Below are 26348 nucleotides of genomic sequence, written 5' to 3'. Positions count from 1 at the left end.
CAGTTTAACTTGCTCGCCAGCCAGATACTGACTGACTGGACAATCGGGGTGAAGGATCCAAGGGGACAGGAGCAGAGGAGGGAGCCATGCTTCTGGGGGATGAGATGAGCAATCTCTTTCTGGCATTGTGGGGGGAGGGGAGATCTTGGGTGCTCAGATCCTTTGTTCCCTTCATGGGGTGGGGGGTGTCTCAAGTAGAGCCTCGCCCCTTGGGCAGCCAAGGCCCTCGCTGGTGGGGAATGCTTAGTCTGACTCTGGTGAATAAACAAGGGCCTCTGACTCTCCCTTGGGATCCTAAGGTTGGAGGGGGTCTTGCAAACTTGGCAGGCGGAACAAAGATTTTTAGGAATGGACTGTGTGTGTGTGTGTGTGGTGTTTTAGATTAATGCTAATAACAGATGAGGATTTTTCAAGATTGGGGGAAGGGGTGATGGAACAAGGAAGAGGGCTGGGGGAAGGAGAGAGTGCTTACATTTTGTGGAATACATATATATATGTGTGTGTATATATATGTAAGTATGTGTATATATGTATACATACACATATAGATTATATATTTATATATACTATATGTATGTTTATGTATACATTATATGTATTTGTATATATTAGACACACACACACATATATATACACATATATATAAAGATTTTGCTTTTTATATGAAAAAAGTAGTTTTAAAAAATTTAACCCTTGTTAAAAAATTTTTTCATTTTTTATAGCTTTAAGGTTCTCCAAGCCAGTGCTTTACAAAACAGGAAGGCCTTAGCTTCATGCAAAAGTTTGCCCAGCCTCTGCCTCCCACCCCATTGCTCAGTCCCAGAGCAGTGACAGAACGGGTTAGCCCACCGTGGTCATGTTTCACGCAGCTGAATGAAGGAAGCCGTGGCCGGCTCAGCCAGATGCTTTGAGGGGAGGTCTGGGCCTGCAGACAGCCCACTTGGTTCCTCCAGTACCAGAAAATGGTGCATTTTTGACGAGTGCAAGACCCTCTTCCCCATAACCATAATGTGGGATGTTGGTGGGGAGGGAGCCCAGCTGGGCTAAGACAGGGACTCTGGTGGGGAGAGAGAGGGGCGCGGAGCACGTCTGCTGCCCAGTTCTGGTTTCCTGCCAGATGTTGGGCACTTTTCTGTTTTTCTCCTTCAGGTGGGAAAAATGAAGCCTTCCCAGAAAGCAAGTGACAGATGCTGCTACCCAGAAACCCCTCCCCACTGTGATTTCTTGGACTTCCCTTAATTCCTTTTTAAAAAATTGCATTCTTTTAAAATTTTTATTGATATGATTCATGGTTACATTGCTTAATTTCTTCTAATACCCCTCTCCCTTCACTAGATCCCTTTCATATATGACAATTTTATGAAGGAAAAAAAAAGGAGAAAAAAACTCTCTAAACAACACTGATAAACAACAGATTTGGGGAATTTTGTTTTTGTTTCCCTCTGATTCCTTAGAGCATGGGATAGTGAAAAGAATTCTGGATTTGGAATTGGGTACCATGGGTTCGAATCCCCATTGTCTTGCTCCTTGCCTCCCTCATTTGATCTTGCTGGGCTTTAGCCTACATATCTCTGAAATGGGGGCATTGGCCTTCAAGGTCTCTTCCAGTTCTGTGAAGTAATAAGAGAGGGGAAGAAGGGTGACTCTCATGTCTATGTTTCACATAAAACCACAGCAGCTTCTCATGTACAGCCTTCTGGCTGTACCTCTGTATCTACTGTCTCCTTCTACCTGTGGCCTTTTATTTCGCATCTGAAGGTTTGTGAAGAATCTCATTTAATCTTCACGGCACTTTGTGAAGTCAGGGCTATTAGCACCCCCATTTTACAGATGAGATAACTGAGGGGTGAAGGAATTTGCCCAGTGGATGGAGGGGGGGTGAGTGTGTAAGGCAGGTTACCCTGCACTGGCCTTCTTTGGGGGTTTCTGCACCTGACACCTGCTGAACAGGTGAGTGAATCCCGGGGGCTCCTTCATCAGGTGTTCTCTGCTTTTCTCACCTTTCCCTTGGGGAGGCGGTACCAATGAGTTACTGAATTCTAAGGCCTTGAGACAAAACTAAGAAGGGCAGACTGAGAAGATGTCTGAGAAAGGAGGAAGGGTCTGGAGGCATTAGATCAGGACCTTGGAAACTTCAGGAGGAAAAAGGTTTGCTTGTCCTGACTGGATCAAAATTATATTGCATGGCAGGGACTGCTGAGTAAGAAAAGACAATGAAAATGGGGACGGGGGCATTCAAGGAGGGGTTTGGAGGAAAGGAATGCAAACAGAGATGAGAATTCTTGAGTGGTCTGAGGCCAAAGATCATATGATAGCCAGTGACCAGTATCTAATATCCATTTCAGTACTTAATCAAGATATCAAATAATCCCTGCAAAATGAAAAGCGATGGGAAAGAAAAAGAAGGAAAGAATGGAAGAAAGCGAAAGAGAAAAAGAAAGAAAAAGGAGAAAGGGGGAAGAGAGAGAAGGAGTCAGGGAAAAATTGGAGGGGGAAGGGACTGTATAGTGTTTATATGTATATGACTGGTCACAGATGGCATCCTGCCTGTCTCTACACTTGCAAATATTGAATTCACAGTCACTTGGTCCCTCTCTACTCAATGACTGTGCGGGGCTCCTCAATCCTTAATTAAACATGACTCTTAGCCCAGATCCCAGAACAGAAGTAGGTTTGGACTTTGTTATCAGTGCACTATATTTTAAGGTTCATATCCTCTCCTTCCTACCTGAGAGAGAAGGGGATTCCATACTTGTAGCTGTGTCCCTGTTGCCTGAAAGTCTTGGGTTCCGTGATGAGAGAGTCCTTGGGGGAACAGGTTGGGAGCTCCCCACCCTAGTTTTTTATCTAGTTTTAGAAAATAGAGCAGATGCTTTTCTTGGATCTGGGAGCTCTACCTTCTGCTCTCCAAATATTAGCTGCTGCGTGGGATCAGAGAGAGCAAAACAAATCACTCATTTGATGTTGCTGGTCTGGCAGAGCCCGCCATACGGAGCTGATTCCCAAAGTTGTCCCCTCTTTGGGGTGGGTGGGGAATGTGTTGAGAGCACATGGGGGGGGCTCCTTCTTTGATCCTTCCCCTAATCTCAAATGCAGGCTCTTTGGAAGGTGGAATATATTATATAGTTTGTACTATAAACCTCTCAAATCTTCCCTTTCCCCTTTATCTCCCCATCACCAATCTGCCCTGAGCAACAGACACTTCTATCAGACAGGCTGATCAGGACAGTTAGGAATGAAGCTAAATATAACTTTCCCTGTCTGGATGCTCCTGAATGCAGCTGCAGGAAGCAAGTGGGGAGGAAAGGGGACCGTGAAGGAGGGACTGGTCCTCCACTGGGTGGAGGGACAACCAAAAGCCAATGGTCGCTCCCAAAAGTTGATTGAGTGCCTGCTGTGTGCAAGGTGCTATGCTAGGTCTTGTGGGAGATATCAGAGATATATACACAGTTCCTACCTTCCAAGTTTATAATCTAGTTAGAGAGAGACACATTAACATGTAGAAAGAAGAGAATGATTAAATGCTAATTTTTCTGATCTGAGTACAGTTGGAGTTTAGAAGTGTTTAGCCCGCCATTTTTTCTTGCTTTCCCTATTAGGGAATAGAGAGGTAGGAGAAAGAGAATATGAACCTTAAAATAAATCGCATTCATTACAAGTACATACCTAGAGGAAACTTCCATTTTTTTGGGGGGGGGGGTCTGGGCTAGAAGTCATGTTTAATTAAAGATTGAGGATGAGCCTGCATAGTCATTGAGTACATAAGGACCAAGTGACTGAATTCAATATTTGCAAGTGTAAAGACAGGCAGGGTATCATCTGTGAGCAGTCATACACATGTAAACATCTATATATTCTCTTTCCCCCTCCATTTTTCTCCTGCTTCCTTCTCTCCCTCCCCCTTCTTCCTTTTTCTTTCTCTCTTTTGCCTTCTTCCATTCTTTCCTTCTTTTTTCTTCCCTTTCTGGCTTTTCATATTGCAGGGATTATTTGATATCTTGGTTTAAGTAATAAGTTAAGTAATATGATATCTCATATCCAATTCAGAGTGGTTATAATCCAATTGGATAGAAGATATCATGTTACTTAACTTTGACCAACATTTTCCCTCTCAACCTGATTGGGGTTAGAATGTTGGGGAGAAATCACAGAATCTCATTTTTTTAGAGCTAGAAGGGATTTAACTCTTCCATTTTACAGATAAGAAAGCTGAAATCCATAAAGGCCATAATGATTTGGCTAAGGTTGCACATTGAGTTAGTGGCAGAATGGGGATTAGAATCCATTAAGTTCAGTATTTATTTAAGGCAGTCAGGTAGGCCATAGTACATGGAATGATGGGCCTGAAATCAGGAAAACTGTTCTGAGTTCAAATCTACCTATATGATCTTGGGAAAGTCACTTAATCCTGTCGAACTCAGTTCCCTCCTCTGTAGGAGGGAGAAATGGCAAACTGCTCCAGAAGCTTTGCCCAGAAAACCCCAAAATGGATTCAAGAAGAGTCAGATATCACCAAACAACAACAATTTTTTTAAGTGACTAGTATGTGCAAGACAAAAGTGAAACAGTTGCTGCCATCAAAGAGAGTGCATTTTACTGGTAGGATATAACATCAAACAACATGCACTTATTAAGTACTGTTCCAGGTACTGTGTTAAATATTGGGGATTCAAAGATAAAAATGAAAATAGCCTCTGTTCTCAAGTAAATTACCTTTTACTAGAGGAAGAGGGAATACCATGTGAATAAATTGGACAAATTCAAGTTACTTTGAGGGAATGAGCGTCCACAATGGCAGAAATGGGAATCAGAAAAAGCTTCATGGAAGGGATGGCATCTGAAAATGACTTTTGCAGCAATCGGAGGATTTTGAGAGGCATAATTGAGGTACAGGTGACAGCTTGTACGTGTGCTGGAGGAACACTGAGTTTGAGGAACGGTTAGTCATCTAGTTTGGCTGGAACATAGAGAGCTTTGAAAGGAAGTAATATGAGCTGTGAGGAAAAATAGATTGGAATTGTACTACGAAGGGCCTTTGATGACAAGCTGGGGAGTTTGTTTATTATCTTTGAGGCAGTAAGGACCCACTGAAGATCTCTGAGCAGGAGAGTGATCTGTGAAATTAGGTAATTATTAGACAAATTATTTTGGCATCTGTGTGGGTGAGAGATTGGAAAGGGGGAGAGAGACAGATTAGTAGACTATTAATCTACTTTGGTGTTGATATGGACCAGTGGAGGGAAGGAGATGGATGCAAAAAGTTCTTTTTAAAAATTTTTCAATAGCATTTTGTTTTTCTAAATACGTGTAAAGACAGTTTGCAACATTCATTTTTGTAAGACTTTGTGTTCTAAATTTTTCTCCCTCTTTCCCTTACCTCTCCCCTCCTCAATGGCAAGTAATCTGACATAGGTTAACTAGATGATACCATAAATTCTAATGGAGGTGGAATAGTCAAAATTTGATGATTGATGATTGGAATGGGAGTAGGGTTGAAGGAAAGTCAAGAATGACTTTCTAGGTTATAAAACTGCATGACTGAGAGAAAGGTGACAAAAGAAACGAGGAGATTTTGAAAGAAGCACACATTTAGGGAAAAGCTGTGAATTCTGTTTTGGACATAGAATTTGAGGGGTACTGCTACTTGGGACATCCAAATAGGAGTGTTCCTTGGGCAATTGGTGATGAAAGACTGTAGTTGAGGAGAGAAACTAAGGCTGGATATAAAGATTTGGGAGTCATCTGAATAGAGATAATGATTGATTCCATGAGAGTTAATCAATCAATAAACATGATAGTTTATAACTTCTATTATATTCTCTTGGGAGACTGCTATTTCGGCCTTCTCTGGAAATAAAACCATTTGTGTGACTTTCAAATTGGGATGGCTACATTTCACTTTGCTTCTTCATTGCCGAAATAATTCCCATTCATCCTCTTCCCGGTCTCCTTGGCACGAGTCAGCTGGACTTGATGGAAATCTGAGTTTCTTGAAACTATGCTGTCATCTGCATGTCTGTACACATATCTCAAGATTGATGCTCCGTCATTTACTCAGGAAAGAAAACAGAAATCAGAAAAGGTAGCCATGATCTGTCTAGGTACAAGCTTACCTGGTGGACTTCCCCTATTCAACCTTCCGTGATCCCGGAGTGGGGAAGGATCAGCCTCATCCCCCAGCTCTCACAAAGATCTTGGAGTTGTATGATGCCTTCTGGAGGGCTGAAAAGGGGGCAAGCCCTGATAGTTCTTTCCTTTTAATTGATCCAGGACCCCTCCTTCCTGCTAAGATGATAGGAATGGGAGGATTTTCTGCATTGTGACAAAGGAGAAGATCCTTTTTGGGGTGAATGAAAGTGGACAAGAGGTTTGCCATTTTCCAAGGACCCAAGTGCTGAGTCACATGTGGTCATTTGGTTTTAAGTATCCACACAATGCTCTGTGTTAAGTGCATGTTACACATGCATAAGTGTATAGGAGACTTGTATTTTCTGTGAATAGGAAAATATTAAAGAGCCTAGAGAAGTAATTCTTTTTTCTTAATATGTTGCTGCCTCTAAGATAATTGTATAAATATGTACACATATATTGGATTTAACATATTTTCTTTTTTTATTATAGCTTTTTATTTACAAAGCATATGCATGAGTAATTTTTCAACATTGACCCTTGCAAAAACTTCTGTTCCAACTTTTCCCCTCCTTGCCCCCACCCCCTCCCTTAAATGGCAGGTAGTTCGTTCTATATATGATTTAACATATATTTTAACATGTTTAACATAAATTGGATTACTTGCCATCTAGGGGAGGGGGTGGGGAGAGAGTGGGGAAAATTGGAACACAAGGTTTTGCAAGGGTCAATGTGAAAAATTATCCTTGCACGTGTTTTGAAAATAAAAAGCTTTAAGAAAAAATATGTTTCTGTCCTCCCTTCCAAGGATTTCTTAAGGTTGAGGTTGGCACATAGGATGAGTATTTTGAGGCCCTGTTTTTAGGGAACTCTGATAACTTTTGACCACTCCCTTGATTTTTTTCCTTCATTTTTTCTTATCTTCTCTAATCAATGACCTTGGGTCTCATATCAAGAAGGAGTGACAAAGAACAAAAAGGGAAAGTTGAGGGCCACCAGTGGCTTTTCCAGGGCAATATTTTGGGGAACCCTTTTTTCACAGGAGGGTAGAATCCTCTGGTATGTTGAGCCCCAAGCCTGATAGCTTCCCTGTCATTTCCCCAAACCCATTAAGCTCAGTAGACATTTCTAGGCTGAAGAAGATTGCTCTGATGACTTCCAGGAATGATGTATCTCTGAGTAAGCAATTGGGACTTTGCTGAGAAGTAACAGATACTGAAAAGCAGAAAGTAAGGTACTGATGTTGGCCTGTGGGTTTTAATTGAGCTATTTTTTACCTCTTTTTAAGCAGAAATAATGTCTACCCATGCTGTGATTTGTAACCCAGGCTCTTCAGCATGTGCGTTGTACATTGCCATTGCTGGTGGACCACAGGTTGCCCAGGTGGTAATTCAGACTTCTGAAATTAAAAAACAGCAGCAGCAACAACAGTTAGCATTTAGAGTATCCCAAAAGTCTTGGTGCACTTTTAACAGTGTAATAATTTAAAGATATTAAGTATCTAGAGCTTTAATATTATTAAGCAGCAAGATGGCATGATGAATAGAGCACTGGGCTTGGAATCAGGAGAACTCATCTTCATGAGTTCAAAACCAGTCTCACACACTTAGTAGCTCTGTCACCTGTATCAGTCATTTTACCTCTTTGACTCAGTTTCTCCATCTGTAAAATGAACTGGAGAAGGAAATGGCAAGCTTCTCTCTGCCAAGAACATCCCAAAAGGGATCACAAAAGAGTCAGACACAACCAAAATGACTAAACTACAATATTTTGATGTGGGGATTGAGGAAAGAATAGGGACTTTCTAGAATTATACTCAGCAGACAGGAGGAAAGTTTGAAGGAGAGTCCAAGGTGGTTCTCCTCTCTGGAGGAGTGATTGCATTTCTCTTTGTGGCTAGCATACACCTAACCGTTGGAGCCTATATGTTGTGACTGAGCTGCCCTTCCTCTGAGAAGCCCCCAGTTAAATGGAAACATGTCCAGTTCCAAGAAGTTTATCTAGACAATGTTTATTTATTTTACAATTCACAAAATACTGACACTGAAAATACCCATCTTACCTTATCCAACACCCTTTTCTGGGTTACTGGGGCTCTTCTGTGAGCTGTTGGGGATGTTCTTGATGGCTTTTTGCTTAAAGCAGTCTCTGCAGAGTCTCTATAGTTTGAATAAGAACAGATGATTTACTAAGCGGTGATATATCTCATGGGAGCGCACACGATGCACGTCTATTCCTGCCAAATTTTTCCCTGACTAGACTTAGAATGTGGTGGATGAGTCATAATCAAGCTTGATTCCTTTCCTGCCTCCTAAGATCCTAAAGATGTTTTCCCATGCATTATTACTGTTAAAGCCAGGTTTAGTTAAGTGACTTGTCCAGGGTCATATAACTAATAAGTGCCTGAAGTCAAATTTGATCTCAGGTCCTCCAGAGCCAGTTCTATGGAGCTGCTTCTTTCCTTTGTATTATGGATTGGAAACATTGTCCTTTGCATTGTGGATGGGAAACATTGTCCTTTGCATTGTGGATGGGAAACATTGTCCTTTGCATTATGGATTGGAAACATTGTTGCCCCAGCAGGGGGGATTTTGCTAATCCATCACTTGGACCCTTTGGTTCCTCCAGGATCAAATATAAAACCCTCTGTTTGGCATTTAAAGCCCTCTATGACCTTTTCCCCTCCCACTAAAGAAGCCTTACCTTAATGCTGATGGCTTCCCTCTGTGGATTGAACTGATTCTATTTATTATTTGCTTTGTGTCTCCCATAGGCTGTTGAGAGCAGAGAATGCCTTTTGCCTTTCTTAGCAGAGAACTTAGCATAGTGCGAGGTACATAGTTGATGCTTAATAAGTGCTTATTGACTGGCTGGCTGTGAGGAGAAGCAATGTTAAAGCTACTGTGGCTTCTAGAGTTTTAGAGCACGGAGCTAATGGAATGTTGGTCAATTCAATTTTAAAAGAAAAAAAATTATTAGATACCGACTTTATACATGGTAGGTTTTAGGTTTGCAGACAAAATCAAAATTAAAAGTTCCTGTACTCAAGCACTTTACATTTTATGGTACAGATACAGTTCATAAGTGTAATCCATGGTAAATTGAGGGGACTGACAACTAGGGGATGTAAGAGAGTGGCTCTCAAAATGTAATCCAGAGACTCCTGGGGGTCTCGTTGAAACTCTTTCAGAGGATGTACAAATTAATAATTAGTTTTTATTTCTAATAAGGTAAATATCTATAAATATAACCCACAAAAGCAAAAGCTCTTTAGACAAATCCTCGCTAAGTTTTACAACTGTAAAGATACTGAGAACAAAAGTTTAAGAAGCACTTGAATAAGAAAGGTTTCTTGGAGGAGGTGACACCTGAAGTGAAGGATTGCCTTGAAGAATACCGGGAGGCAGAGGGGAAGATTGGCTACATTTCAGGGATGGAGGGAAGGCCATTTCTGTATCCTCAGATGTATGTATACATGGGCTACCTTCCTATTAGAATACTGAGTTCCTTCACTAATGTATGGTTGATGGAATTGTGAACTGAACCAGCCATTCTGGAGAGCAATTTGGAACTATGCCGAAGGCCTATCAAACTGTGCATACCTTCACCTAGCAGTGCCATTTCTGGGCTTCTATCCCAAAGAGATCATAAGGAGGGAAAGGGATCCACATGTGCAAGAATGCTTGTGGCAGCTCTGTTTATAGTGGCCAGAAACTGGAAACTGAGTAGATGCCCATCAATTGGAGAATGGTTGGGGAACATTATGGAATATTATTGTTCAGTAAGAAATGACCAGCAGGAGATGAATTCAGAAAAGCCTGGAGAGACTCACATGAACTGGTGCAGAGTGAAGTGAGCAGGACCAAGAGATCATTGTACATGATAACAGTAAGACTGTGTGATGATCAGCCATGACAGATTTGGTTCTTTTCAGTGGTTCGATGATCTAAGCAATCCCAGTAAACTTTGGATGGAAAATGCCATCCACATCAGGCAAGTGCGAAAGAGAGACAGAGATAGAAACAGAGACAGAGAGAGATTCAGAGAGAGAGACAGAAATATTCAGAGACAGAGACAGAGAGACAGACAAAGAGAGACAGAGAGGGAGGGGGGAGCGGGAGCTATGGAGAGTGAATGAAGGTAAATCAGCACATGTCATGTTCACTTTTTTCTTTTTTCTTGTTCTTTTTCCTCTTGTGGTTTTTTCCTTTTGTTCTGATTTTTCTCTCCCAGTATGATTCATAAGGAAATATGTAAAAAAATGAAAGTACATGTATATATAAAAAAAAGGGTGAGCTCCTTGGAAAAGGGAATAGTTTTTTCTGTTTTCAATTCCAGTACAGTGCATGGTGCTGTTTCTTTAATAAATGCTTCCTTTATTTATTTCCTTTATAGGAGATGGAGAGAAGGGGGAAACTGATTAAGAGAGAGAAGAGAAAGCTATGAGATGTTGGGGGACTATTGGGAAGACAGGATGCTGCCTTTCTTCCTCTTTGGACAACAATCTGGGGATTGAAATTAGCTCTTGCTTCATTCAGTGGCCAGGGGATGTAACAGAAGTCTCACTCCCTGGCAATATCAGGATTCAAAGAAGCTCCTCTACTGAAGGAGAATCTTGGGGTATAGACCAGGGCTGCCAAGCTTGAGGCCTTGTGGATCACAAGCCCTGGAAGAACTCCTGTATACAGTTCCTACCAGGGGGAAATAACAATGGGAAATATCTCAAAAATAAATAAAAATAATAGTAGTTGATGTTTTCTAAGTCAGTGTATGACCTGTAGGGATCTGTTGGATGATATTACTGGCACTGACTCTCAGTAGCTTTCATTTATATATCACTTTAAGATTTAGTTCATTGCTATTATATTATAATTATTGTACATTATATTATATAAATAATATATGTAATATATAGCATAATATATTCCATATATTATAATTATATGGCAAGTAGAAGAATCCAGTCTTGACCTCTTCTTCCTATGACTTCTTGAGGAGTCTGGTTTTTTTTCTAGGTACTTCCAGCTTCAGAATGCTTCCATTAACTTCCTTGGATATAAAGGTAGCAAGGTTCTTTTTGGACCTGGAGTCACAAACACTTGAATTCAAAACTTGCTTCAGACACTTACTAGCTGGGTAATCATGTTCTCAATTGCTGCCTGCCTCAGTTTCCTCATCTGTAAAATGGGGATAATAATAGCATCTACCTGCTATAGTTGTTATGAGAATAAAATGGCTGGGAGAGATACCATGAATTCAAAATGGAAAAGATTTGCTCACTGATTAGATATATGAGGTGAAGGATGATGATATCTTAGATAGAAATAGGGAGGTTTGGATGAAAGGTAGATTTGGGGAGAGAATATGATGAATTCTGTTTTGAACATGTCTCCAGTTTGGATTATCAATAGGCAATTGGTGATGCTGGACTGAAATTCAAAGGGAAGACTAAGGTTGGCTATATATGAATCCTCATCATAGAAGCTTTGATAAGGTCACTGAGAGAGAGAGGATAGAAACAGAAGAAAAGGAGGCTTTGGAGAATACCCACAGTTAAGGGACACAGTACAGAAACAGTGAGGCAGGAGGTGACCCCAAATAGAGCAGTGTCCCAAAATCCCAGAGAAGAAAGAGAATCAAGGGGCAAGAAGGCCATCAACAGTGTCAAATGTAAGAACTGAGAAGGATGTCTTAAAGACAAAAATAACTCTTTGAAAATTAGAATTGGATAAGGGGGAAGCCAGTGAAGCCCTAAGAGACCAAGAAGTAACAAAGTAGAATATAAAGAATGAAAACAGAATGTGAAACATCTTATGAGAAAAATAACAGATTAAGAAAAGAAAATAGGACACGAATGCATTCTTGGTGGAGTTGTGAAATGATCCAACCATTCTGGAGAGCAATCTGGAACCATGCCCAAACGGCTATAAAATTGTGCATACTCTTTGACCCAACAGTGCCATTTTTGGGTCTGTATCCCAAGGAAATCATAAAAGAAGGAAAAGGATCTACATGTGCAAAAAGGTTTATAGCAGCTCTTTTTGTGACAGCAAAGAATTGGAAAATGAATGAATGCCCATCAGTTGGGCAATGGCTGAACAAGTTGTAGTACATGAAGGTAATGGAATATTATTGTTTTATAAAAAATGGAAAGATTTACATGAACCCATGCTGAGCAGAACAAGCAGAACCAAGAATACATTGTACACGATGTACAGCAAAAAATGTGTGATGATCAGTATGAAAGGGTTGGTTCTTCTCAGTATTTCAGTGATCCAAAGCAATCCCAACAGACTTTGGACAGAAAATGCCATCTGCATCCAGAAAAAGAACTAGGGAGAGTGAAGTAAATCCACACATGCCATGTTCACTTCTTTTTTTCTGGGTTTTTTAAATCTCTCCCATGTTTTTTTTTTCCTTTTGCTCTGATTTTTCTCTCCCAACATAATTCATAGAACAATGTGTGTTAAAAATAAACTAAAAAAAAGAAAAGAAAATATAAGAATAATTGGACTATTTGAAGACTGTGACCAAAAAAAAAAAAAAAGAATTTTGACCTAATAATTCAAGAAATAATCCAAAAAAACTATCCTGGAGAACAGGCAGGGAAAGTAGAAATAGAAAAAATCCACCAATCATCACTTCAAGGAGATCCTTTGTGGAAAATACATAGGAATATTATTGCCAAATTTTGAAAACCCCAGAACAAAGAGAAAACTTTTCAAAAAAAAAAAACAAGGGGGAAAAAAACCAATTCAGATATTCTGGAGTTGCAATTAGAATTGTACAGGACTCAGCAGCAGCTACAATAAAATGTTACACGTCCTGGAATCATATCTATTCGCAATCGTAAGAGCTAGGCTTGTGACCAAAAATATCATATCCAACAAAATTATCCATAATATTGAATGGTAAAAAGTGGACATTCAACGAACTTGCAGATTTTCAGGACTTTCAACTAAATCCAAATTCAATAGAATGTTTAACATACAAGAATCAATAACCAAGATTAATTTCAAGGAACTTAGCATGGACAAATTGTTTATGTTTTTTACATGGAAATATATACCATATGTTTAAGATTGATATCAGTAATTGGGTAGCTCAAAAGAAAGATTTATACAAATGAGGTACAGAGGAAGAATAGACACAGAAGCATGAGAGGGTTGGGGAGGGGGGACTCATTGTTCTGAAAACCTACCCACATTGGGAATAGATTAAATAGGCAATACCTCATATATACCCTGAAGGGTACAGCACTCTCCAAAATCTGTAAAGAAATAAGGGGGGGGGAGAAACTGGTGGATAGGGAAGCAAAGAATGAGGAGAGAAGAGAAGGGGAGGATCCAGGGGTGGGGGAAAGATTAAGTAATAACAAAGCAAGTTAAGGAGCAGAATTAAAGTTGAATAGTTAGCAGGAATTGGAAAGAATACTTTAACAAGGACCAGTAGTGAATATATATATATGTATATGTACACATATATACATATATGTACATATATATGTATGCGAGTCTGTGGATGGGTGTAAATGTATATATGTGTGTATGTATAACTGTATTAAATGTATTCACTGTAACCTGCTTGGAAGGAATGAGGGGAATGAAAGGGGAAACAAGAATAAAGTAAAAAAGATAAATACGCACAAGAGAACAAAAAACAACCTATGTATATTCATGAATATAATTTCTTCTACTGTTATATATCTTTTCTTGAACTGGAAATTTATTGTAATATATTTTGAGTCCTCCCTCATATTCTGCTGGATACATGAAACTGTTCTGTTTTGTATTGTTTTTGTTTAATTTTTCTCTTCTTTTTTTTTTTTTAATAAAGAGAAAATTAAAAAAAGAACTGAAAAGGATGAAGATTGAGAAAGGGCCATCAATTTAGTCATTAAGAGTTTACCGGCTGTGTGACCCTGGCCAGGTCTCTGTGTCTGTCTCTGTCTCTGTGTCTCCCTCTCTCTCCGCCATGTTTGGAGGCAATAGATGGGGATCCAGTGGAAGGAAGAAGTTGCAGATTAGAAGGTGAGAAGGTGGATGTTTGAGTGAGTAATCTGCTGGAGATGAGGAGATTGGACTGAGATTGGAGATAGGGGTTAGATAGGTGACCTTTCCTATTCTAATATTCTATGATTATTAAGCTCTTTTAAGTTCCTCTGAGTCTTTGAGAGGCAACTAGTAGGGCTACAGTTAAAACAATTAACCCTTACTGTTTTTCTATGATGGATGTGGAAGAGGGAGTTGGTCCAGGGCCCCTGTGGTAACCCTGGCAACGTGGGAGATTTCAGCACCTGCTGAGTAGGGCTTTTTCTGTTCTCTGGGGAAGCCTGTAAAAAACTTTGGGTTGTACCCGGACAGGATAACAGATCGGGTCCTGCCAGGCCTTCTTTGCTGGGCAGCCAAGGGTTGAGTTTGCATTTTCTAATCCCAGAGGTAGCCCATCTTACAGCCTGATTATAATTGAGCAAGCATGGATTTCTCCTTGGCTGACTTAGATACTACTGGGGGGATGGATTCCTTTTAGGACTTGTGTCCAAAGTAGACAGTGTGTGTCCCCACTCGCTTCCCGGCATTACCTTCAAGTTATTTCCCAAAAGCATTGGTTTGGTTCCTTTCTTCTGCTTCTCACTCTCCCCACACAGGAAACCCCAAACTTCCATTCTTTCCTCCAGGAAGGGAGGCTCTTTGTAGTCTGTGGCTCTCTGCCTGACCTCAGTCAGATCACCCCAAGGCTCTGAGTCTCCCACCCCCTTCCCTGTGTGTGTCTCTCTCTCCCCCCCTTTCTCTTTCCCTCCCTCCCTCTCCATCTCTATCTCTGGGTCTGTCTCTGTCTATCTGTCTGTCTCTGTCTCTGTTTCCTTCTCCCCCTCCTTCCTCTCTCTATCTCAGTGCTCGGTGTCTGTCTCTCTCTCTCTGTGTCTTGGTCTTTGTCTCTGTCTCCACCTCTCTCCCCTTTTCTCTGTATCTATCTATCTCTGTCTCCCTTTTTCTCTCTTTCTCTCTCTGTCTCCATCTCCCTTTCTCCTTCTCTCTCCGTCTCTGAATCTGTTTCTTTCTTTCTTTCTTTTTCTCCCCATTTCTTTCTCTCTCCCTCTGTCCTCCTTCCCTTGTGATCTCTGGTTGATAATCCACAAAACAAGCACATCATGAGCCTAACAAAACAGAGATCTTTCCCTGGGCCAGAATCCTAAACCACGGGAGGCTGGGAGAGTTTAGAATAGAGTAGAAATTTGAGACTGGAAGGGACTTTAGAAACCATCAAGTCCATCTAAGACTCTTCCTCAGACACGTACCTGGAAGGGGAAGGGGGCATTCATTAGGGAGGGAGGAACTCCACCAGACAAGAAGATCAGAGCGATTCTTTTTCTTCTCTGAAACAGCTTCAGCAGCTGTAGGGAGCCGCTGATTTGGTGGGTGACCTGATGGGGCTTTCCTTGTGGCAGAAACATGTGGAGAGGATGAAGGTGACAAGGATGATGGAGACCCCATCATAAGAGAAGGCAGAGTTAGGGCCCACGATTAGAAAGGAATCATAGATTGAAAGCTTAAAGATTAAGCCCAACCCATTATTTTCTGCCACCCGGCCCCTTCCTGCTTTTCCAGTCTTCTTACATCTTACTCTGGGATCCATTGGCTCCCTCATATAAGATGCTCCATTTTCACTGGCCGTGTCCCATGCTTGGAACGCTCTGCCAGGAACATTTCTGCCATAGGTGAGCCTCTTTGGCTTCTTTCAAGTCAAATTTTCTGCAAAAAGACTTTCCCGGTCCTTAATTTCAGTGCTTTCCCTCCGAGGCCATTCTCAATTTATCCGTACTTATCTTATTGGTACATAGGTTTGCCTGTTGTCTCCTGCATTAGATTGCAAACTCCTTGAAGACAGATGGGTTTTTTTATTTTTAAAACTTTCTTTGTATTCCCATTGCTTTGCATAGTGTCTGGCACACATGAAGTGCTCAATATTAACATCATTATTAGTCAGTTGACGAAGAATAGTGAATTTTAATGCTTAATGCTCAGAGGAGCACCTGAGTTCACATCTTCCTGGTTTCAGCCTAGCATGCTATGACTATAACATGTTGCTTCATCAGAACTTTACAGGGAAACTAATTTTGACTCCATGGAAGGAGAAAGTTCCCTAATAGAACAAGTCATGTCTGGAGGGATGGAGGCCTTTTTACTCTTAAAAGCTTCAAGAGGAGGTTAGGTGGCTACTGGTATGGGATATAGTGATATTTCTGTTTGGGTATTTGTCAGTCTACATAAGATCCGGACTTCTTTCCTACTCTGATATTCTAGAATTCTAAATTGTTCCAAATTCCTCTGTACCTTTTGAGAGGCAACTAGCAAGAATATAGTTTTAAAATTATTTATGTGATTAAGAAAAAGCCATTTGAGGAGGGAGGAAGCTAAGTCAGGGAGAAATATTTGGAACACAAAGTTTTACAAAAATGAATGTTGGAAACTATCTTTGCATGTGTTTGGAAAAATAAAATATCTTTAAAAAAAATTCCTTGGATCCCTTGGTGGAAGAGACCTTGAAGAAATCCTCTGATCTTTAAAACTAACTCCAGCTTCCCTGATAGATGACAATCTCTCTTGAATTGAAAGATGTAAATAAACTTCATGACCATCTTTTGTTAACTGATCTAGTAGCTAAGACCTTATATTTTCCTTGAATTTCCCCACCTTAACCTCTCTTGAATTGAAAGATCTAGATAAAGAATTTCACAACCATCTCTTGTTAACTGATCTAATAGCTAAGACACTATGTTTTTCCCAAATTCTCATAACTTCTCTTGAGTTGAAAGACCTAAAGAAATTTCAAGATCATCTCTTATTAACTGATCTAATAGCTAAACTATATTTTTCCCAAATTCTCACCCCCTTAACCTCTCTTGAATTGATAAATTTCACAATTATCTCTTGTTAATTGATCTAATAGCTAAGACACTACGTTTTTCCCAAATTCTCACACCCTTAACCTCTCTTGAATTGAAAGACCTAGATAAAGAAATTTCACATAATCTCTTGTTAACTGATCTATTAGCTAAGACCCTGTGTTTTCCCTAAATTCTTCCCTCCCTTTATTATGAACTATCTTATTCTATTTTCATGGAAGGGATACCCTTTGTAGATGTGGTACCAGTGACTAAATCAGAGACCTCTTGAGACTGAGGTTGGCTGGGAGAAGATTGGTTTCTTCCTTCACCTTAATTGTCCATCAGCCTGACTGGCTCTTCCTAGAACAGAATTCTGAGAGGTGTGAGGGATTAGACTATATAGGCTCCTCCTTTCCCCACATCTGTCTGTCTCCTTTAGCTCTTTTGGCTACTTGGGACTTATTTCCCAATTTTTCATTGTCTTTTTTTCCCCTGACTAAACAATTGGTCTATTATGTTGTATTTTTTTTACACTTAGTTGGGTACATGGGATCTATTAGTTGAATGAATTCAGGACTGTTATTTGTTGAATGATGTCTTGCTAGCAATTTGCTGCCCTTGCTCAGCTGGAGTCAGGACATCGCGGGGCTCTGGGCAGTCTGGCACACAGCGGCATGATGTTATGGTTCTTGGAAGTGTAGACTGGTTATTGAGTGGATAGGGAAGGCTTGGACGGGGTTCAAAGCGGGGGGGGGGGGAAGCCCCTGAAGAAAGGTCTGGGAAAAATAGGCCTTCTGAGGAGAAGCTACAGTCTGGGCTTGTTTAGCCAATAGACAAATGAGGAAGGAGACTTAATTACAGCTTTTAAGTCCGTGAAAGAATATTGTGCGAGTGAAAGGGAACAGCTGTTCTAAGTTTTCTCTTCGTGCAGGACAGGATGAAATCATCGGTAATTACAGCAAGAGGTCCCCCGGCTAGATGTCAGGAAGGACCTTGTGAAGAGAAAGCTTCCGAAGTCAGGGAATCTCCCTTGGAGAGTTTAAAGAAAAGGTGGAAAGTCTTGTTACTGTTTGATTTGAATCCAGATCAGGAGGGGAAGGAGGAAACTGAGAAGCCTCTTTAGTTCCCTCCCAGTTTAAGCATTTGAAGGACCAGGGATTAAGTTGTAAAAAGCATTGTCTGTAGAATTGTGCAAGCCCCCCCACCTCCCCTTATTCCAGCCATGAAATTGCTGAGAAAGCCTTGCAATTCAAGGGTGCCACTGGGGGCGCATAGCCCACATGCTGCGTCCGGTTGAAGGACTTGACAAAACTGTAGAATTGTAGCTTGAGATAACTAAGTTTTTTCCTAGAGGCCGGCTCTGCCGCCAGGTGTGAGCTTTAAGCTCTCGACAGGTGCTCCTTCAAGCTTCCTGCTTCCTCTTTTCCTTCCCCATCAAATGCCTCTGCATTGGATAGTTTTTACTTTGAGGGGGATGGAGATCAGCATTATTATTATTATTTTTTTTCTTGAGTATATCGTCTTCTGGTCTAAAAGTCACTAGCCTGGGCAGGCAGAAAGTGTAGTTCTAGGGTGAGAAGTTCACCTGGAACTTAATAGCCATCTCTGTTGGGGAGGGGATAAAGGTCATTGGGAAATAAGTTTGGGGTTGGGGGAGGAAGGAGAGAAGAAGCCTGACTCAGAATTGGGGGAAGGAGACGTCCGGATCATCCTGATCATAGGATTTGGAAACAGACCTTGTAGATCGCCTTGGCCAACCCCTTGTTGTGAGGAAATTGAGGCTAGATAGCACAGTGGAGAGAGGGCTGCTCATCTTCCTCAGTTCAAATCTGCTCAGTTAATTTCTATCTGTGTGACTCTGGGTACTCTGTCTGCCTCAGTTTCCTTATCTATAAAATGAACTGGAGAAGGAAGTGGCCAACCATCCAGTATCTTTGCCAAGAAAACCCCAAATGGCATCACGAAGAACCAGATATGGCTGAAAACAACCGGACAATACAAGAGAAGCCAGTGCTCTGGGCTTGTAAGTCATAGAGTTGAGGCTTAAACTCAGATCTTCTGCCTTCAAATCCACGACTTTCTACCGCTACCATATTTCTTCCCTGTTAAGAAACAATTGAAAAATTTTGCAGTTTTTATCTGTAGGGGTTAATGTTTGGAGGTTTGCATAGGAGCCAAAGGCACAAAGGAAAAAAAAGAATGCAAATACTTAAATTCCATCTAGAGCAGATCAGTGTGGTTAGGACTCGTATAAGAGCAAGACTACAGTAATGGCAAAGACCTTTGGGGAAGGAGTCAGAAGCAGGACTAGGATCATGGTAAAGGCCTTTGGGGAAGGAGTCAGAAGCAGGACTAGGATCATGGCAAAGGCCTTTGGGGAAGGAGTCAGAAGCAGGACTAGGATCATGGCAAAGGCCTTTGGGGAAGGAGTCAGAAGCAGGACTAGGATCATGGCAAAGACCTTTGGGGAAGGAGTCAGAAGCAGGACTAGGATCATGGCAAAGGCTTTTGGGGAAGGAGTCAGAAGCAGGACTAGGATAATGGCAAAGACCTTTGGGGAAGGAGTCAGAAGCGGGACTAGGATAATGGCAAAGACCTTTGGGGAAGGAGTCAGAAGCGGGACTAGGATCATGGCAAAGACCTTTGGGGAAGGAGTCAGAAGCGGGACTAGGATAATGGCAAAAACCTTTGGATAAGGAGTTAGAAGCAAGACTAGAAAAACAGCAAAAACCTTTGGGGAAGGAGTCAGAAGCAGGACTAGGATAATGGCAAAGGCCTTTGGGGGAGGAATCAAAAGCAGGACTAGGATCATAGCAAAGGCCTTTGGGAAAGGAGTCAGAAACAGAATTAGGATAATGGCAAAGGCTTTTGGATAAGGAGTCAGAAGCAGGACTTAAGTAATGGCAAAGGCCTTTAGGGAAGGAGTCAGAAGATGGAAGTTCTGGCTCTGGCCACAAACTACCCACTACCTTTAGGGACAAGTCGATGTTTTACTCTTTTGGGCTACAATTCTCTCCTGAAAAATGAAGAGATTGGATTAGAGCATCTTTAAAGCCTCTCCTACCTCAGGCATTGTTTGATTCTACATGTTAGGAGTTCTTTTAGTGATAATAATATCGAACATATATACAATGAATTAAGGTTTGCAGAGGGACTTCATAAATATTTTCTCATTTGGGAGGTAGGTAAAGAGAGGTGAAAAAACTGAAGTGTCAGGGATTGTTATTTACCTAGGTGATTTATACAGCTACTAATATATCTGAGGGTGGATTTAAACTCAGGGAAGGTATCTTTAGAGCAGAGATGGCCCTTAGAACATGAAAGAAAGGACAAGAATGATCTCTTTCACCATTTTCTTTCCTCTCATTTTTTCCTACCAAGAAAAAATAATCCCCAGGGGCATTTACATGGCACAGTGAATAGGCACTGAATTCAGGAGGATATGAGTTCAAATGTAGCCTCAGACACTTAACACTGTGATTTGGGGCAAGTCTTAACTCCAAATGCCTCAACAACAACAAAAAATTCCCAAACTAGGTCTGTTCTAAGTTCAGAGGGCTTATTTTGAGGACTTTATGGCATAAGGTTATTTTTTTAAAGCTTTATTTATTTTATAATAACTTTTTATTGACAGAATCCATGCCAGGGTAATTTTTTTTTACAACATTATCCCTTGCACTTGTTTCTGTTCTGATTTTTCCCCTCCCTCTCTCCACCCCCTCCCCTAGATGGCAAGCAGTCCTATATATGTTAAATATGTTGCAGTATATCCTAGATACAATATACATGTGCAGAACCGAATAGTTCTCTTGTTGCACAGGGAGAATTGGATTCAGAAGATATAAATAATCCGGGAAGAAAAACAAAAGTGCAAATAGTTTACATTCATTTCCCAGTGTTCTTTCTTTGGGTGTAGCTGCTTCTGTCCATCATTTATCAATTGAAACTGAGTTAGTTCTCTTTATCGAAGAGATCCACTTCCATCAGAATACATCCTCAAACAGTATCGTTGTTGAAGCTTATAATGATCTCCTGATTCTGCTCATTTCACTTAGCATCAGTTCATGTAAGTCTCGCCAGTCCTCTCTGTATTCATCCTGCTGGTCATTCCTTACAGAACAATAATATTCCATAACATAGCATAAGGTTCTAAGGGATTGGTGTTTAATGATCTTATATTTTCTTTGAAGCTTGAAGTTGGGACACTAATTCAGGGATCCCAGCGTTGAAGCTTGTAACGTCTTACTATTTTTCCTGTTAGAGTTTTTAACACTCCTCTTTTCCTCTACCCTTTCTAAACATCCTGTATAGCATAAGTGTCCTATTTGCTGCTAGCTGGCCTGCAAAACTCCTAAGTGCAGCCTGAACTAAATTAAAATATAACTAGCAGATGTTTAACAAAATAAATAAAAATACAATACAACATAGATAGTATTATTTTGTGGTTTTCTAAGTCAATATGTGGCTGCAGGAATTTATTTCCATTTGAGTTTAACATCACTGCTGCACAGCAAGCATATGTGTATAGACATATCTATGTTTGTATGTATATATAGGTATGAATATATGTACTTAAATATGCATATGCACACATATGTTTGTGTTTACACACACACACACACAGTTGTGGTTGTTGTTTAGTTGTTTCAATCTAGTTTAAACTCTTGGTGACTCTTTGGGGTTTTCTTGCTGAGACACAGAGATCAGTCTGGGAGGGCTCATGGGATGAAGTGAGCCCACATCTCAGTCTGGAAAATCCCATTTCTTTCTCTAGCTCATTTTTACAAATGAGGAAACTGAGACAAACATGATGCAGGCAAACAGGTTCATACAGCAAATAACTGTCTGAGGCCAGATTTGAACTCAAGAAGATGATTCTTTCTGACTCCAGACCTAGCACTCTATTCCTGTGCCGTCTACCTGTCTTATATGCATATAGACATTATATGTTTATGTACATATATATATATTTGTGTGTGTGTGTATTATATAATATATGCAGTTTCTTCCCTTAAATTACATCCATCTGTGACTTAGTAGGTAGGTCCTGGAGGTCTTCGTGTTACATTCATATATGTATTTTTAAAAATCTAAAATGAATTTTAAAGTTTCAGTTCTCATTGATGTTATACACTAAGAAGATGATCAGTGCACTAAAGTTTCCATTCATATTTTTATAGGGAACATATTTTACGCTAGGCAGTATCATCTAGGAAAGAATTTTCTGTACTTTGAGTCAGGAAATCAATAATCTCTCCAGAGTTCCATCATTAACTCAATCTCTTCCTTGGAACAAGTCATTTTAGCTATTCAGTGCGTCTATTTTCTCTTTTATAAAATGGAGAGAATGTTCACCTGCCTTTACCCAAGGCTTCTTAAACTTTTTCCACTTGCCCCTTTTATGCCCAAGAAATTTTTATGTGACCTCGGGCATAAAGATATATAAAATAAGCATACATATCAGACATTTACAGATAATAATTTATAATTTTGCGATGCCCCCACATTCAGTTATAAGACACCAGATGGGCCGTGCCCCGCAGTTGAAGAAGCTGGGCCTTTACTCACTTTATCATGAGGTTGTTGTAAAATTCAAATAAGTGAGAATTTTTGTCTAAGTGCTTTGAAAAATATAAGGCATCATATAAGCCCAAGGTCATATATTTATAACCACAGGATTTAAAGCTAGAGGAAATGTTAATCGTCAGCTAGTCCAGTCCCCTCTGATATCCTTTGTGAGGGATATCATTCAGAGGAGAAGAGAAAGGCAGAGGGGAAGTGACTTGCTAAGAATCACACAGGAAGGAAGCCCAGAACTAAGTATCCAAAGGTAAAGGAAGAAAGCATTTTTCTTCTATCTATAAAGTGATGGTACAAGATGTCCCAAAAGTCGTAGTGCAGTTTGAAGTTATAATTTAGAAGGAAATCCCACTCCTATTGTCTCATTTGAATCCCAAGACAATCCTAAGAAGTGGGAATGCAGGTATTATTGATCCTTTTTCATTAGGAAACCCCTTTTCATGAGGCTTAAAAATTGGTGACTTGCCCCAGATTCCAGAGCTGATGAGGGACAGAGCTAGTTTGAACCCAGGTATTCAGAGTCCTGAGAACCATCCTTTTCCCCTTAGACTTTGTAAGTATAGACACAGAATAGGTGCCTTCTAGCCTCTAGGGACTACCAGAGCCTTTAACAACACTCCAGTCCTGGGCAGGACCCCAGGACGTCTGACCCCCCACCATAACTTGCAGTGCTTATTGTGATTGTCAGTAGGCTTTGCTCCCTGAGTATGGTGGTCTAGGAGAGCGACTGTGTCCTTGCGGGCCATTCCAGTGTGCAGGACAGAAAAGGAAGAGAGAGGGAGGACGGAAGGGAGGGGAATGGCAGCTCTTTCCTCTGCATTGTGATGCTGAGACTGGACCACCACACTGACTGAGCGTTTGTTTTGATTTTCAGGAAGATGAGAGACTGTCCAGGCTCTGAGTCCAGCCCCGGGAGGGCCTGCACCGACTGAAGCCATCCCCGAGATCCGGCGGCAGCAGAGTAAGTACAGAGGCCAGTCTGGGCGGGCTCACGGGCCGAGGTGGGGGCATTTCCGCCCACATCTCAGCCCGGAAAATCCCAAGTACAGAAACAAGTCAAAGCAAGGCAGCCTGATCCTCCCAAGCCACTTCAGAGCCCAAAGGCAGCCTTATTTCCTCTGCTGATCTCTGTAGCCAGCTTCCTCCTGCAACTCAGGATTCTCCCAAGTGCTATTATCTTAAAAAACAAAGATAACAACAGGGAGACATAGCGGAGGGGCAGAGAACAAGCCAGCCCAGTGTCTTCTCCCTTCTCTCCTCAGGGCTATGGGAGCGAGTTCCCAGGAACAGCTCGCTGCCTCTGTTTGACTGGAGGGAGGTACGAGGCGGGGGCAATGTGAGGAAAACTGAGCCCAGAAAAAGGCGGTTATTTCATGGATGCCTCCAGAATCCAGACAGAGGGTGTGAGAGTGACAGTCAGAGAGTAGTGTGTGTGTGTGTGTGTGTGTGTGTGTGTGTGTGTGTGTGTGTGTGAGAGAGACAGAGAAAAACAGAGAGAGAGAGAGAGAGAGAGAGAGAGAGAGAGAGAGAGAGAGACAAAGAGAGAGAAAGAGACAAAGACAGAAAGAGAGAAAGAAAGAGACAGAACAGAGACAGAAAGAGAAAGAGAGAGAAAGAGACAAAGACAGAGAGAGAGAAAGAAAGAGACAGAAAGAGAGAGAGAGAGAGAGAAAGAAAGAAAATAAAGTGTGTGTGTTTGTGTGTGTGAGAGAGATAGAACAGTGTGTGTGAGTGAAAAAGACACTCAGAGAATAGAATATATATGTGTGTATATATGTGTTTGTGTGTGTGCATGAAAAAGCACAGAGTGTAAGAGAGAGGCAGACAGGACTGTGTGAGAGACACAACAGAGTATATTTGTGTGTGTGCCCGAGAGAGTAGTGTGTGTGTGTGTGTGTGTGTGTGTGTGTGTACAAGTGAGAGAGAACAGAGTGTGTGAGAAAGAATAGAATATATGTGTATGTGTGCATGAAACAGAACAGTGTGTATGTAAGAGTGAGACAGAACAGAGTGTGAGAGAGTGAGAGAGACAGTCAGAGAACTCTGTGTGTGTGTGTGTGTGTGTGTGTGTGTGTGTGTGTGTGTGTAAGAGAGAGAGGGAGAGGGCAAAGCGAGCCAGAGGGAGAACAGGGTCTCCATGACAACTGGCCTGGCCAGCTCGTCGTGCTTGTGCTCACTGGAGCTGGAGGAGCTCTGGAAGGGTCAGAGGAAGGAGCTGTGGGAAGCACGCAGCAGGTATCGGAGCTCAGCGAGCGGATTTGGGGGCCCGGGCTCCCCGGCCTGAGCTTGGCGTGAGCGCACCCCGCTGAGGATGGAGTGGGCAGGAAAGCCCCGGGAGTTTCAGGTAAAGAACGGCCCGACTCGGCCCGCTTGTTTTCGCTCGTCCTGGTTCTCGTGTTTACGGCTCTGGCGGCGGCCGCCCGCACTCGCTGCTCGGGCTCCGGGGCTCTGGGGAATGATGTCATGCTCCAACAGTTGGATTCTATTAGGTGAGCGGTGGGGAGAGAGCCAGCTCTCGGGCCGGACGAGGCTCCCTCTCCCGCGGATCGGGGGTGTTTGAGCACGTATCATCACTTAATTTTAGCGCTACAATTTCTACGTGCAGATTACTTAACAAAAATCCTCCCCCTTCCCTTAGCTTTTGCGCTAGCGATTCTTTTAAAAATCCCCGAGCCCCGGGCATGAGGGCGACATTCAAGTTTCTTACGCTGCTCCTCCCGGCCTGTACTTTTAACAGGAAAGCCAAGGAAGCTGGGAGGGATGTGGGCTCTGGAATCCGTGTGTCCGGGGAGCGTTCCTTGGGATGGGGAGAGCTCTGGAGCTGGGAAGCCTTCCCCCTTCCAGTAACGCCCCGTGGATCAGGATGTCCGCCAGAGAGCTCAATCCCAGAGGATTTTCTAGGGATAAGGAGGCTCTCTTCCAGCCCCGGGGCAATCTGAGGGGGAGCTGGAGGTGGTGACTCTGCAGCGGACCATGTTTGAGGGGCTTGACCCTAACCAAGTACCCTTGCAGACAGGGAATGTCTCTGCCAGCCCAAAGCAGAGAACTTGGGCTTCCCCTTCTGCTCTAAGCTTTGCAAAAACTTGTTCTGATCTCAGAAGAAAGGTGGTGGGCCAGACATACTTTGGGATGTTACTCAGCGCTCAGGGCTGTGGAGATGTCCCAAGGTCCTGGGGGACATCCAAGACTGTTAGGGATAGAAAAGTGTTCTGGGAAGGAAGGCGGCCTCCCGCCTCCAGCCTTCGGGAACCCCACTACCTAGGTGACTCATTAATCACCTCCGCCTCTGCCCTTGAAATGACTTAAATTTTCTCCCAGCTAAGCACAGAGCCTTGTCGGGGCCATTGCTTTCTTCCGAGGGCCTCCGTAGAAGCCCCCCAGCTTTTTTTTTTCCCTTCCCTTCTTGAACTTTCTGAACAGAATGTCTTTTGTACTCTGGCAAACAATGAGAGAGTCCTGATTGGCTCGGAGGATGGCTGCCAATGTAAGCCAGTGACCATGCTGTGGATTTCTGCTCATTCCTCTGTAATTCTTGAATCTGTGTTTATGTGGGCATTTGTGATTGTGAGGCAGGATCCGCGGATGGGCTCAGAGAACGGGGGGCCCGGATCAGAAGGTCACTTCTATACTTATTCCTTCATTCAAGGCATTCTCAGGGACCCTGCCTCTCCTTAAATGTAATTTCCACTTTCTGCAAGAGTGAGTGTGGAGTGTGCTGTGGGTCAAGAAGAGACGAGGTAGAGGGGAAAGA

The 26348-nt window shown here is 41.9% G+C and overlaps 1 protein-coding gene across 5 annotated transcripts in view; it reads left to right on the top strand.

Moving 5' to 3' along the window:
* The window catches only part of DENND2B (DENN domain containing 2B), a 203632-nt gene that overhangs the window by 44584 nt on the left and 132700 nt on the right, over positions 1-26348 (top strand). For 2 of the 5 annotated variants that reach the window (XM_051965226.1, XM_051965225.1), the window contains exon 2: positions 23472-23558. The gene's annotated coding sequence lies outside the window, so the exon portion shown is untranslated. Of the gene's footprint in view, positions 1-23471; positions 23559-24152; positions 24942-26348 lie in introns of those variants that run through there. The other 3 variants (XM_051965224.1, XM_051965231.1, XM_051965229.1) reach the window with 3 other exon arrangements.

Source organism: Antechinus flavipes, chromosome 6 (assembly GCF_016432865.1).
Source record: "Antechinus flavipes isolate AdamAnt ecotype Samford, QLD, Australia chromosome 6, AdamAnt_v2, whole genome shotgun sequence".
In the NCBI taxonomy this organism is placed as follows: Eukaryota; Metazoa; Chordata; class Mammalia; order Dasyuromorphia; family Dasyuridae; genus Antechinus; species Antechinus flavipes.
Note: the sequence above shows the minus strand (reverse complement) of the source record. Positions and strands in the feature narration are given on the sequence as shown.